General features: G+C 43.7%; 1 protein-coding gene across 4 annotated transcripts in view; it reads left to right on the forward strand.

The window, feature by feature from the left end:
- PAK3 (p21 (RAC1) activated kinase 3) overlaps nucleotides 1–13,830 on the forward strand; it is a 150,410-nt gene that overhangs the window by 70,609 nt on the left and 65,971 nt on the right. Inside the window, exon 2 of one of the 4 annotated variants that reach the window (XM_074835318.1) lies at nucleotides 3,641–3,744. The exons of the other annotated variants lie outside the window; for them this stretch is intronic. The gene's annotated coding sequence lies outside the window, so the exon portion shown is untranslated. The remainder of the gene's footprint in view (nucleotides 1–3,640; nucleotides 3,745–13,830) is intronic. 4 annotated transcript variants of the gene reach the window in all.

The following is a 13,830-nucleotide window of genomic DNA, read 5'->3' on the forward strand; positions in this document are numbered from 1 at the left end:
TCCTTTCATTTCTGCCCCACATCCTGCACCACACCTTCTCTCAATGGTCTTGTTCTCTCTCCACTTCTTGCACTAGGGGGATGCAGAATCCTCCTCTCTAGTGGCATTAATGAATAATATTAAGCACTTCAGAAGAAATAAGCTGAGAGTAGAGCCTTATTCTTTTCTGCAGTATATTGACAGTTCATGCACAGAGGCTGTGTCTTGGACTCTTCTTTTTGAAAGCTGCAATGGTATTGAAATGCTGGAACTGCTGGTACCGTTGTGTGTTTCTGAAGTAAAATGTCTCCAAAGCATCTAATTAGGGGGCACTTCCTGCAGCTATGATCCATAATGCGGCCAGTGAGAGCTTTTGAGCAACTTGCTCTTCAGGGCATGCCCTGTCTTCTCCTGTGGTCTGTAGAGCACTCTGGACACTCAGGGTGAATGCCACGCTTCTTCATGTAATAAGGAAAAGCAGTAGGCATCTGGGTATGAGGTAGTTTTCCAGTTTTAAGTCCTTGATGTGCTAAGAGGTCTCTCCTCTTACTTAGTGAGCAACAGCATGTGGATGAAGTTTCCAGGCCCACAGATGATGCAAGAGGTCAGTTACCTGATTCCTGAGTTTTGGTGGTTTTTTTGAGCTGTATTTCATGGTGTTTGCATTGCTGATCCCAGCAGAGTGGCAGAGCTTGGCCTCATGGGTACAGCTGTATGTGTGTGAGTCTCTTATTTGAGGAATACATCTACTGGAGTGGTTGTCCTGTGTGTAATTGGTTGTGTTCCAGAACAGAAATGATACATTGAGAGTTATAGCTGTGTTATGTGTTCCAGGAAGCAGTCTGGTAAATACAGTCTCAAAGTCAACCCTCAGTAGGACTTACTTTTGGGCAAGGAGAGGAAAAAATTGTGCTCTTACGTATTCCAAACAGCCTCTAAAGTGTGAATTCTCATGAGACTGATGGCTTTTGTTGGTGGGGTCATTAGGCAGAAGATGGTTTGCATTGGTCTGCCCTGCAGTGTTAGTGAGACACGACATTTTGATCCGTGGAGCTGGCCATGTCTGACCACTGGTTCCCCTTGCCACAGACAGGGTGGCTCAGGCTGGCCCAAGCTCTGTCCCAGTATACTTGCTCACTTGAAATTTGAATGTTGGTGCCAGAAGGCAGTGAGCAGTAGGTGCGTGCTTCAAACATTTTTCTGCGCTCTTGAAGATCTCAAAGCATATTTTCTACAAAAACTATTTTAAAGGTTTACAATAAATGGCTAAAATTCAGGCCTGGAGAAAAACCAGAGATGTGTTAAGGCAGGGTCTGACTGTTCCAGGGGGGCTGGGTGCCAGGTTGACTCGTGTCAGATACGTTGGAAACACAAAGATGAAGTCAAACGTCCAAGGTCATCAGTAGGGTGCTAGAAGAGCAATGGAAGATACCAGTTAGAAGCAAACATGATTGAATTTTTGTGCCCTGAACTCACTGTGGGAAACAGTGGTGTTGGTGTGGCCAGGGACCTTGCAAACCTAGGCCAGTACGTGCTGAAATGATAGAATTTGGGTCCATGGCGACTAACAAGGACAGTTTACGGTTGAACATTGCTTCATGTGTCCGGGAGAACAGCCCGGGCACCCGGAGGCTGCAAGGCTCATTCAAAACATAAAGGCTGAAGGAGGGACAACTTGGATGAAGAATTGCTACTTGTGACTTATTAGGTGTTAAATGCATCCAATACAAGGAGCTTGTGAAAGGATCTGGATTCAGGATGTGCGTGTGCATAGCAGAAATGTTCTGGTTTGTGACTGTTCTGAGCAAAAAGACAAGGCCCCCCTACCCCCTGCTCAGCCACCAGTGCAGGCTGGTTGCTGAGCCGAGTGTTGTAAGGTAGCCATTACACATTACGCAGGTGGCCATGTAATGCAGCGGGATTTATAGTGGAAGATGTAGGGACTCTCTGGGGATTGGGGATTTAAAGGCTTTTTAGACACTTTGCATTGCGTTTCACTTGTACGTGTTTGGGAGGGGTGTCCTTGTATGCGTATATATCATATGCAAACGTATTTTGAGTTGCTGTGTGTTTTGTCTGAATTTAGAAAAGGAGTGATTTGGAGAAAGAATCCTCCAGGAAATGTTGTTTTTGCAAGCACGGGCCTCTTGACTGTGATTTGCGGGGGAGGAAGGAGTGGGAATGAGGGGGAGGTTCACTGAGGTTTTCTTCTTTTCTTGTAGCGTTTTGGGAAAACTCCAGCCAAGGCCCACATACAGTCAAATGAATCAGCCTCCCTTTTTGCCATAAGTAATTGGCAGCCCTAGCTGCAATGCAGTTTTGATGTATGGCTAATACGCTTTTTCTTGGTTGATTGAGAAGAAACACTGCAGTAAATGCATGATGTTGAGTTGGCCTTTGTATGGAGTCTTTGAGCTAGTAGGGAGATATTGTAGATTTCTTGAGAGGCTGGAATTTGCTGCAAATTATATTCTGTAGTCTGAAGGCTGTCGCTGTTCATCTGCTACAGAAAATACATTTCTTGTTGCGTACAAGCGTAGAGGGCACTGTAAGCTGGCACATGGCACTGTTGCTCAGTGCAGGGTTTCCTTGGAAGAGTCTCATTTTATAACAACTTCAACAGAATATTCATGTTCTTAGATGAGTGACTGTTCCTGTGCTGACAAATAAAGCATTTTGGCCTTCTCATATTCCTGTAACAAAATGAAATTCACTTGTTCTCTAAAGCATCTGGTGCCAATTCAGACTGAGAGCTTTCTGTGTCTGCTGTAGGATTTCCACTGGGCTCAGAAAACTTACCAGACAAGCTCAGCATTCACCACTGGAAGTATCTGGAGTAACTGGAGGGCTTTCTTGTCCTGGAAACAGGACGTGGAGCAGTTGCCCTTGGCAGGCTAAGACTTGCCAAATGCCTTTTATTTCCTGTTGGAAGCCTAATTTTACATGGAAGGGCTATATTACTTTCACAGCTGTAGTATCTGTTGGTAAATACTGGCTTTAATAACATACGCTTCATGTTAGCAGAGTAACAACAGTGAGGGATGAATGTCAAGCAATGAAATAAGTGTGCTGAACTGGGGCAGTAACATCAGTGTTCTTTTACAATCTTTTACATGGTAAACACCATACCTGTTATTTTCATAGCATTTGAAAATTCATTAGAAACAAGTCCCTTTGAGGAATGTGTAGTCAGAAATGTGATTAACTCAGCCTTGGAGTTTTAGTCATGGCCAAGGCTTCACTAAATGCTGTCTAAACAGAGAAAACAAGCCTGGCCTCGAGTTACTCTTTCATGGGGTTGCTTCATATACAGGCAGCATGTGACCTTCCTCCCTCCAGTTGTTCTGCGGGGGAAGAAAACATTCAAAGAAAGTATAAATGTAAAGTCTTCACAGGTGGCAAATAAAATGGTTGGCTTCATAGTGCTTTGCACCTGAAATGAAACACAAAAGTGGCTATTTTTGCCCTGCGCCTTTGTAGGGGGCAGAGGGGACTCTTGTATGTTTGAAGATGCAAAGACATAGAAAGCAGAATGGCATCTCCTTTCCATGCATACTTAGCTGAGCAACACTCCTGCTTGTTTGGTTCAATGTGTTATGTGTATCTGGAGAGAGATTATATCCAGGCCAGCTGGGCTGAAGTTTGCTCTTTCTCTCTCCAGTTCACTGGACAAGTGTTTTACGTTTTCTTCAGCATAACTTTAAATGGACATTGTTTTACCCTGTTCTGGAAGGGCGCTGGTATTTCTACAAGTCATGCTGTCATGTAAGTAACCTTTTTTTTTTTCTGAACAAGGTCATTACATCATGATGCAGTAATTCTCTGCCTGTGGGATAAACCATTCTCTCTGTCTGTGTCTCTGTCTACTGCTCTTATCTGTGTTTGTTCTTTCTTAACGTGTGCATGAGGGGAGGAGAAATGAGGGGAGAACAGAAGTTTTGATTCTGGCCTGTTAAACTATGTTTAGAGAGAATAATGCATGGGTTGCGAGATGCAAAGAGCTGTTGTCTCACAGAGCTATTGCTTTGATACTTTATCCACAAAGAGAAGCTCCAGAGTCTCAAGTCAGAAGAGCCTGAGGATGAAATTACACCTTTGTCAGGCTCTGACAGGTTAAACTTTACGGAGATGCAGGTAGCAAATTATCCACAGACTGAATTGCAAAGAAGGGCTTTAAAATGGGCTTTAAAAACCTGCTGGGGAGATGGAGTGGATAAAAATCGTTCTTGTATCCCTCTTTTTGTCTGTAGAGCTAAAAGCAATCTACAAAAGAAGGACAACATCTTTATCCTGGTCCCAGCCCAGAGGAACCTGAGAGATGGAGCAATGCCACTGTGGGTGGAACGGGTCAGCATGGGAACCAGCAGCAGGATCCAGCCATCTTGCTGTCTGTCCCATTGCCTGCCCGGTAGACTAAGTTGCCTCCCTGCTTATTGCAGCTTCTAATTTGTCTTGGATGTGTCTGTGTACTTTTTCCTGAGTCAGTTTACACCACAATATATCATTTATGGCCAGCCTGGGGTGTACCCGATGAAGTATGGTTCATAACTATTTTTGATTCATTTATAAAGGGATTAGGTGACGTGGTTGCCTGGACAGCAAGGACTGTACTTGGTGACCTGGCGGGTCTCTCCCAGTCCTGTGTTCCTATGTAACCTGAGGTGATGCCATCTAAGCTGAATCAAGATGCCAGTGATGTAATTTCAAACTGTCTGGCCTGAGTGCCAGTGAAGTTAGGGAGGCTGCACATGTGTAAGATAGGATTGGCTTTTATCCCGTCTATTTTGCCCAAATAATAAGTATAAGATAGGAAGGGTTTGATTCAAAATGAAACCAGTTAACTGAGCAGAGAAAGTAGAGCAGATGTGTTAGTGGTTGATTCCATCTTTCACCTGCTCCAAGAGGAAATAGCCTGTTGTATTTTACTGTGCAGTTTAGAGGTCTGTTACAGATTAAGACAAATAACTAAGTTGAGTCATCAGGTTGTAGTGTCTCAACAAACTGCTTAGAAAGATGTCAGGCCCTCACTGTGGGTGGATGTTAAAGTGGCAGAGCTATCAAAGAAACACATCTAGAATCACAAGAAGACTTCACTGTTACCATCATGCCATACTTTATAGTTGTTCGGAGCATGGCAGTGATAGAGCACGTGTCCTCCAAGCTGGAAGTGACAGACTCCTGTAGCTGTCAGCAGGACAGGACTATGATGGACACCTTGCAGGGCATGCTGGCGTGGGTGCAGTTCTGCGCTCACATGCCTTTGCATCTATCAAAACAGACATGTGCATCAAGTTGCTTGGAGTGCAAGCAGAGGAGCTTAGATTGGGCTGTGCCCATCTGTGGAGACTTAGCCATGGCTGAGTAGTCCCCATTGCAGTCAAAGGGGACACCAGTAACAGCCACTATATCCTCATGGTAGTATTTCTATGCTTTGCACTTGTCCCTAATTTATTATATCCCCAAATCCAAGAGCCTTCTGGCTCACAGCATCTTCATCCGTGTTTCAGCTGTGCTGCCTCTGTTGATGAGAATAGGCTCTATGTAGTTTGGTCTAATGTCAGAGTGTTTTAATGGAGAAGGAGAGATTTCTAAATTAGATTAATTCATTATGCTCTTTTATCATTGCCTGTTACTAGAAAAATTCTAGCAAATGAGTTTGTACTACTTGATTTGCATTATTTGCTTCTGCTCAATTCCAGCAGAATCTTTGGACCCATATTCCAAGGGAATGACTTATGTTGTAGGAAAACATGGCCACAGGAGAACTTCCCAGCTATTAGTTATGATAGCTTTGACTTTTCAGAGCAGCATTGATTTTTATTGCTTCATGTAACTTGTGATTTGCTGAATTGTAGCTGACAACAGCTTTTCCCTGTCCTTAAGGGGTCATTCTGCATACATGTGTGCATTTGAAAACTGCAGATTCTCATCTTAAAAAGAAAGTCCTCTAAACATGCTTAGCTGAGTGTAATACCTTTCCCTTTGCACTTAGTTTTAAAGCCAAATGTCATAAAAACAACTTTCAGTGCTTTGATGTGGGCTTATAATTTTCTCATGGATGCTATTAATATTGCATGCCCACTTGCTCCATGGTGGGTGTCAGCGCTTGCTAACAGCAGCCATCTGTGAGAAAGGAGCTGCTTCCTGGCATGGAGTAAAATTTAGGCCAGCTGTGGATGCTGGAACCACATCTTAGAGGCTGTCCCTCTGGGCTCTCCCTTCCCTGTGCTTTGCCTGAGACTCTGCACTGAGCAGAATTTCTGGTACCCAGGATCCCGCAGCTTGTGGAGCTGCATTTCTGTATTAATGTCTGTGCCTCACACTCTAAGGCAGAAGGTAGGGCCTGAATTATTACCTCATTGGGCTCATGCCATTGTCATGCCAGAAAGCTGATATCCATCAACTCAAGGGACTTGTCCATTTCAATCCATTTAACTGTGACATAGTTACCAGTCGTAGTATAACTACCATGACGTAGTTATGCTTTTGTTCAATTTGGGCAATACTTGAAACTTGATGTCTCACCCTGCACCCATTCAGCACAAGTGGTGTTTTATGGGTCTAGTGAAACAAGTGAACGTGCAGTTGCAACTCTGGCCTGACAGTTCGGGGGAAGCTGGTTTTCCTGTATTTTTTCACATGGTGTTGGAAAAATCTTATCACTCTGCCCTTTAGCTTTAATTCCTGGAAATGCAAACAGGTTAGAATTGAGAGAGCACAGGAAAACGAACAAACTCCAAGCAGCATCCCATGTAAGTCCTACATATAGAGGATGTGTGTTTTGCCACATATTGAATTGTTTTGCAGTCAAGCTTCTGGGATCTGAATGGGTTTTCAAACCTGTATCAGAGCTCAGTGGTGAGATTACTTTCAGCAAATAATAATCTGTCCGTACTGTTTTCTTTGTCTGTGTTAACTATCTCACTAGGGGTTTCATGACACACCTGCTATCCCAGAGACCAGTCCTTATGAAAAATAATGGCCTTTGGCCAAGTCCTGCCTCCAGTTATGTGGTCTGACCTCAAGTTTTCATTTAATTTACATAATTGAGGTTTATAAAATAGCTGTGTTTAATAACTGCATCTATTCTCATCTTGATGACACACCTAAATAGCATTTGCAATAGGAACATGGTTGGAAGATTTCTGCTGTTTTCCAGCACACATTCATCCTTTCTATAGCTCCCTTTCAAAGTCCTTTCCCTCTCAGAAGATTTCCTTTCTCAGAGTTCTTGGGAGAGGCATTTTGCAGATCACTGCAGGTGTAGGCCAGAAACTCAGAAAAGGGCTTCTACGCTGGAGGTGCTTCCTTATAGACAGGGAAAATAGGCGGTTCTGCTGTCCAAGCAGCCTTTAGAAGAATAGAAACTTGTTTCTTTGAGGACAAACAAACCTTCTGCAAAGACTTAGGAAGTGATTCATCTCCATTTACACAGTCTGCCATATCAGCTTGTCAGACTGGGATCATATGTTGCACTTTATGATATAATGCCCCTGAATGTGAATCAGATCAAGACACTCTTACAGTTTGTAGCAGCCAAAGTTATATTAGTGCTGCTGATAATTGGTAAGAGAGTATAATGATCTACCCGGATAACCATGAGACTGAGTTCTATCAGTAACACTGAACACTCACGTTCTGGTAAAGGCCCCAGCTTCAACTGTTGTGAAACTTCTGAGCTGGCAGTGGTACAAGCACAGAAAACAGGCACAGATTCTGCCTTAGTGGCCAGTCACATACTGGCCACATATAAGTGTTGTGGGGGATCAGAAGACAGATTAGGCTAGAACTGGGTTTGTGCTTTTCTTCTTCAAACTTCTGTCATAGAAATCAGTGGAACTAGTCAAAGGCGAAGGGGCAGAGGAACTTCCCTCTTCAGCTCACAAGTCGTCAGAGGTTTGTATTATATGATATGAATCCTGTTTCAGACTTAAAGGAATGCAGTCTTAGATTCTTCAGCAGCTCCCAATTTTTCCATTGCAAATACCAGAACCACTGCTTAACCACCACTGTGGTGATCTCTGGGGAGAGGTCAGGACCTGACTGGGCTGTAGAAGCACCAGTAGCCATCTCAGTCATATAGGTGGGTTCTTGATATTGAAGATGTTAGCTTTGGACAGGCCCTGAAGGTAATGTGCAGGAATATGTGCTCAGTAAGTCTAAGTAACTCCTGCTTGGCAGATGAGTAGAAGTATTTGCTCTCCACATGGATGGCGAGACACATGCAACCAGAGCAGGATTCTCCTGGGAGCTGAGCACTGCCTTCTGTTTGCACCTGAAACAGGCAGTAATTCCTCTGCTGCATTACTGAATCCTGTCATATTCTCTGAAAGCAAATGAATGAAATTTTGGTCGTGGTTGGCAAGAAATTTATGGATAAGATGTTCAGCACAGGAATTTTGTGTCAAGGAAGTCCAGGGAGTAAATGCAGGAATGGTATGGATTCAGGTGGAGGCCTTGAATGAGGAGCAGACAGGCTGTGCAGTGAGGTCTGGTGGTGTTTCCTGATCAGGCTGGCATTTCTTTCTGAATGAAGATTGAGACAAGCTTTGTTTTGCCAGAGAGAACGTGGAGGCTCTCTGTTTCATTGGTAGATGCTGTTTCTTGTCTCCTTCATAAAATCCTTGATGGAAGAAAGAATTCTTTATGGCGAAAAGGGTTCATGCCAAGTAAAACAACAAGAGGTGGTGGCTTGAAATAGAGTTAAGTATTTCTAGGAGAAGCACGAAATGTATTCTGTTTTCAATGTGTGCCTTAATGCCACATCTTAGATTTTCCTTGATAGCATTTCTAATCTTATCCATTCTCTACCAGTATTAGTTGCAGCTTAATGACATAAAATTATATTGGTTCTTTATCACTCAACTTGCCAAGTCATTTATCTCTTGGAAGGAAGGATGGAGAGGAAAATTTATTGCCTCTCTGCTCTTGATGTTCTGCAACGCAGATGCATATTTTGCCAAAGCCTTGGGGAAGGTGCATTATCTGAAATTGCAGGCGATTGCACACCTAGAAATTGAGGTGTTGCACACTGCCTGCACTGATAATCTAGCCAAGTCTTATTAAGACTTGGTTAAGACTAGGTTACCCTATATCCAGAGTTTGGTAAAAAGGAGATTAGTGGGATAGCTGGATAAAACAGTAATTTCTGATGTGTGCACATACAGCACTTGCATGCACATTGATTGGATTTTTGACAGCTGTTGCCAGCAAGTTATCAAAACAGATTTTTTTTACTGAGGATAGATAGGTAAAGAGTAGAGGTGTGTAATTCCTGGGGCACCAGAACAACTACAGTGTTCTCTTGCAGGGCATAAGGTGACACTGCGGCTAGAGGGGAGTACATCTCCATGGGCTTCTCCATGGAAGTCAGCGTGGGCCAGCCACTCACCAGAGCACATGCTGGTGGGACAGGGCTGCGTCCTGTGCTGATGTCCCCTCTGGAAAAGCGAACTCAGGTGCATCTTTAAAAATTGCAAGCACAGCTTTGGTGAAGACTAGACACTTCTTTGGTCTTTTGACTTACAAAGAAATGAAGGTAATCTGTCCTGTCAGTCTTGGTGGAGGAAGTTCTGGGCTTGTCAGAAAAGTGGCAGTGGGCAACTTAACTCTTTCGGTTGTAAATCACCTACTTCGAGTGGTGTCCACACCCAGTGTAAATGTGCTTGTGCAAATTCCAGTCTTTGCTTCAATTCATTTTGTGCAGTTGGATTGTCAAATTAAGTAATACTGGCTGCTGAAAGAGTTGGGCCTGCTTCAAATGTTAAAGATCAGATTGTGATAAATCATTCTATAAGGAGAATCTGGCCAGTGTCTTCTGTATTGTCAGTTTGGGTGAAGAAGCTGAAGGGAAGGCAGATGAATGAGTTCCAGTAGATTCAAGTCCTGGTGGTCCTCTCCTCCCCTCTGGTGGGAGTTACCGTTCTTGGAGCCAGGTTGCAAGAATGTGTGCCTCGGCCTTTGTCACTGTGGAGTTGGAAAGTTAGCCCAAATCCCTTCAGTGGCACTTTGGGCTACATCACCAGATGCTACATACACATGATTTAGTACAGACACATCTTCCTTTCTGCCAGCTTTTCTGGGTGAACAGTAGCTCTTGGCAGAAGGGCTTCTTCACATAGTCTCACAGGGCAGAGTGATATCACACAGCTACATTTGCATGTTAAGAGCATGTGGCCTTGTGCCCTCTATCTCCAGAGCTCTCTTAAAAGGTTCTAGGCCAAGATCATCGCTCACTTGTTATAACTCACATGCTGTGCTTGGAAGAACTGATGCACATTGAGTCCAGCATCACAGATTCATGGGAAGGACAGATCCAGGTTGCCTGTGGCATGTGTATCAGAGAGCCACAATAATAGTAGGAAGTGACAGCAATACCTCACTTTCTATCTTTTCCAAGCACTCTCCAGCCATTAACTAATTAATAATCTGCACAAGGGTCCCTGGGAGGTGGCCAGCAGGCTGGCTCTTTGTTGGAGGGAGATTGAGTGGAGATTGTAACATCCCTGGACTCCTGAGAGCTCAGTGGGTGATACCCTGGTCACTGTGTGTACACAGCACCACTTACAGGTAAGTGGAACCTGACCTCTTGCCCTGTTGTAGGGCCAAGTAGAAATGGTTTTCTCTTCTGTATCTCCCTGGCACTAAGACCTTTTCAAGCTTTTCAGAAAAGAGTGGAAGAAATGCTATTAAGAAGTTTTCACAAAGGAGTGGAAAAACTCTTCCTGGGGAATCTGGATCCCCTGCCAGGATACCTGACAGGCTGATGCCTGCATTGAACCCAGGTTTTCCACTCCTCTTAACAACCCCAAGTCCACACTTTCCTCAGCTGCTCTCCAAGGGAAGAGAAATGCTGTTCCCTCTCCGTTTCACCCAGAGACACATCCTTCTGATGAAGCCTTCCAGAACAGCAGCATATTCCCATGAAAAGATTCTCTTTCAAGCCACTGACATGTAACTTGCTGAAAAATTCATGACCAGCTCCAGTCAGAGACCTTGGCTCTCCCAGGAGCATGGTCTGTGCCTGTTGGAATGCAATGTGCCTGCAGGGAGGCAGAACCCTAAATACAGGATCAGTCCCAGGTGACCAGGGATTTGTTACAGCATAATTGTAGCCACTGAGAAATGAGGGAATTGAGGCACATTGTAATTATGCAGTTGGCCGGAGTCCCTGTGATAAGTCAGTTACAGAGCAGAAGAGAACATCAGATTCCTGGCACTTCTTCCTGTGCTCCTGCACAGGGAGGCAGGATGGGAAAAGCCCTTCTGATTTTTGGATTTGATTTGGATATTGAAGGCTGTATTTTTGAAAGACCTTAGCTCCCCTTGAGAACAGCAGAAATTATGGGGATGCCAATAGCAGAATTAATCAATTTTTTGAAAGAAATCGGCCATTAAGTGGTGCAGCTGAAGGGGATCAGAGGCTGCAAACATGCAGAGGGGATGTGGTCAGTGCATCAAGCAGAAGAGTATTCAGTAAGTGATGCAGGCAAGTATCTGAATGTACAATTTAATTCAGAATATAGATTTGATATATTAGGTGCTGTGAGTACAGGGGGCAGAACCTGGGAACTCCAGCTGCATTTCTTGGTTGGAGAGCTTACAACTGCTAGTGGTGAATTCTAGGCAGCAAGAGGAGGAGTTTGGGCTCTTGGGGTATATATCAGGGACAGGTGGTGGCATGTTTGTTAATTTATTTCATTTTTACATCCATAGATTTATTAGGGCAATTTGGAGTGGTAATTTAATCTCTGTGCATTGATTTCCTAATTTGTAAGGTCTTTGCGGACTACTGCCTCTGTTCTAGCTAGCTCAGGTAAACTCTGTTCAGTTTCTGATGCTGAGGGTGAGCTTTGTCTGGCACAGGCTGTGTGGTATACAGGCTGCAGTGTCTGGGGTTTTTCTCATTTAGGCTGAAAGGCTGAGACTTTTGGCAGTGGGAACCCCAGGATTCTGGCCCTGGCTCTGCAGGCAGGTGTGTGATTTGTCTTATAAGAATTCACTGATCACTCCAGAAGTTCTTTGAGATTATCGGATTTAGGGATGGGTGTTACTGACATTTACCTATACAGTGTCAAGGTTTTAATTAATTGTAGCTGGTGAAGGCCTTTGTAAATCCGAGATAAATGACTCTTCAGATGCACAAAATGTTATCATTATGTATAAATATTTTCTAGATAATGGAAGAAAGCTATTTTAAAACAAAGTAATCCAGGAATGAGATCTATATAAAGTGTTGCATTTATTTAGGAGCTGTTGCAGACTGAATTGGATCTGAAGATAATGAAATAGTAATAAACCATGATGTGATGGCCCACATTTTCCAGCAGAGGCTCATTCAAGTGTCCACACCATTCTGCGTCAGCCCAAATTAGACTAGAGGGTCCCAAGATGAAATGGAGAGGCTTGCCCACTGGTATAGCACGACTTTCACGTGCCTGGCATGCACAGAAAATAATACCGGGCTGCCCATTCTGAGCCATGAGCTTTGCCTTCACACTTTTTTTCTTCCCAGGGTTTGTGCATTTACTAGCTGGCATCTTGGCATTTGGCCCCTGTGTGGCAGGCAGCCTGGTTTTTGGCGTGCTGAGCCTTAGAGATGTCCTTGACTTCAGTGGAAGCAGAGGGAACTTAGTCCTTTGCAGGATTGGGCCAAGCGTGTCTGAGTCAGAGAAAGGGCAAGCAGCCAGGGCACTTTCCTTACAAAGGCAAGGAAGTTGAATTCATTTCGTTCTTAAAGGGGTGTTTAGCTCCTCAGATTGGAAGGGCCCACAGAAACCTGATACAGCGTTACTGGCTTCTATTGGGTGACTTCAGTGGGAATTGAATAAGACTCTAAATGTGTTAAAGTCTTTGCACTTTTAGCTGTAATGATGATGCTGATAAGCAGAATTGAACCAAAGATAATAGAGGAAAGAGCTGTCTTCCCTGTACTGTTATCTGGTTTCTCTTGATAGAAATGTCTGCATCTAGATTATTTTAGGGTTTGTTTTGTTTCCCTGTGGTATCATACTCTCTTTAATAAATAATTTGTGGTTCTTTGTGACAATTTTCTTTACTCCTGAAGAGAAGAGATCCAGTTTCGTATCCCTTCTGGCTTTGAGGTGTGTAGTTGCAAACAGCTTCTACCATCTCTTTTCTTCTCAACATTTCCTCCTGTTACAGTTGTGCCTGCACCTTGGGAAAAGTTTACTTAACACAAGGTAAATATTTTCTCTTCTCTGGTACACAAAGGTATTATTGTCTTATTTTGTTTCTGATGACAAATAGGAGCTGTTTGAGCTGCAAGAAATGATTAATTTTGCAAAAGAACCTTCATCTCTTTAAAAGCAGGAGGATGCTTTCGTTCAGGTATAGAGACTGAACAAACAGGACGGGTGGTCACTGCCTTTTCATACCAGCTGCTCTCAGGTTTCCCTCTGAAATTTACCACAAGGGGGGAAAAAACCTGTACATTTACACATTTTCCACAGTAGCTTTCTCCTAGCCCAGGTCTGTATGTCTCACTGGTGCGGTAGATCTCTAAGCTGCCAAGCAGTGCTAGCAAAGATTGAGGCGTAAGCAGGTATTTGTTGTTGCTGTAACTTGTTTCTCTGGGGACAGCAGCACTCTAATGAGAATGGCTGGCAGTGGTGCGTATTACCAGCAGAAGTTCTGAGGACATTGCTGGCTGGTATATCATGACATGTAGTCTTGCAAATAGAAGGTAGTATTTTTTTCTTGTGATCTGACCCATCAAGGAGCCAGTATTGCATTACTGTCTGCAGGACTCTGGAATTGCTTGGAGTCTCCCATTAGAGTTAGGTAATAATTTGGTGTGTTAATCTGCTGTCTTCCACCGAGACCTGCACA

Source organism: Strix aluco, chromosome 10, assembly GCF_031877795.1.
Source record: "Strix aluco isolate bStrAlu1 chromosome 10, bStrAlu1.hap1, whole genome shotgun sequence".
NCBI lineage: Eukaryota > Metazoa > Chordata > Aves > Strigiformes > Strigidae > Strix > Strix aluco.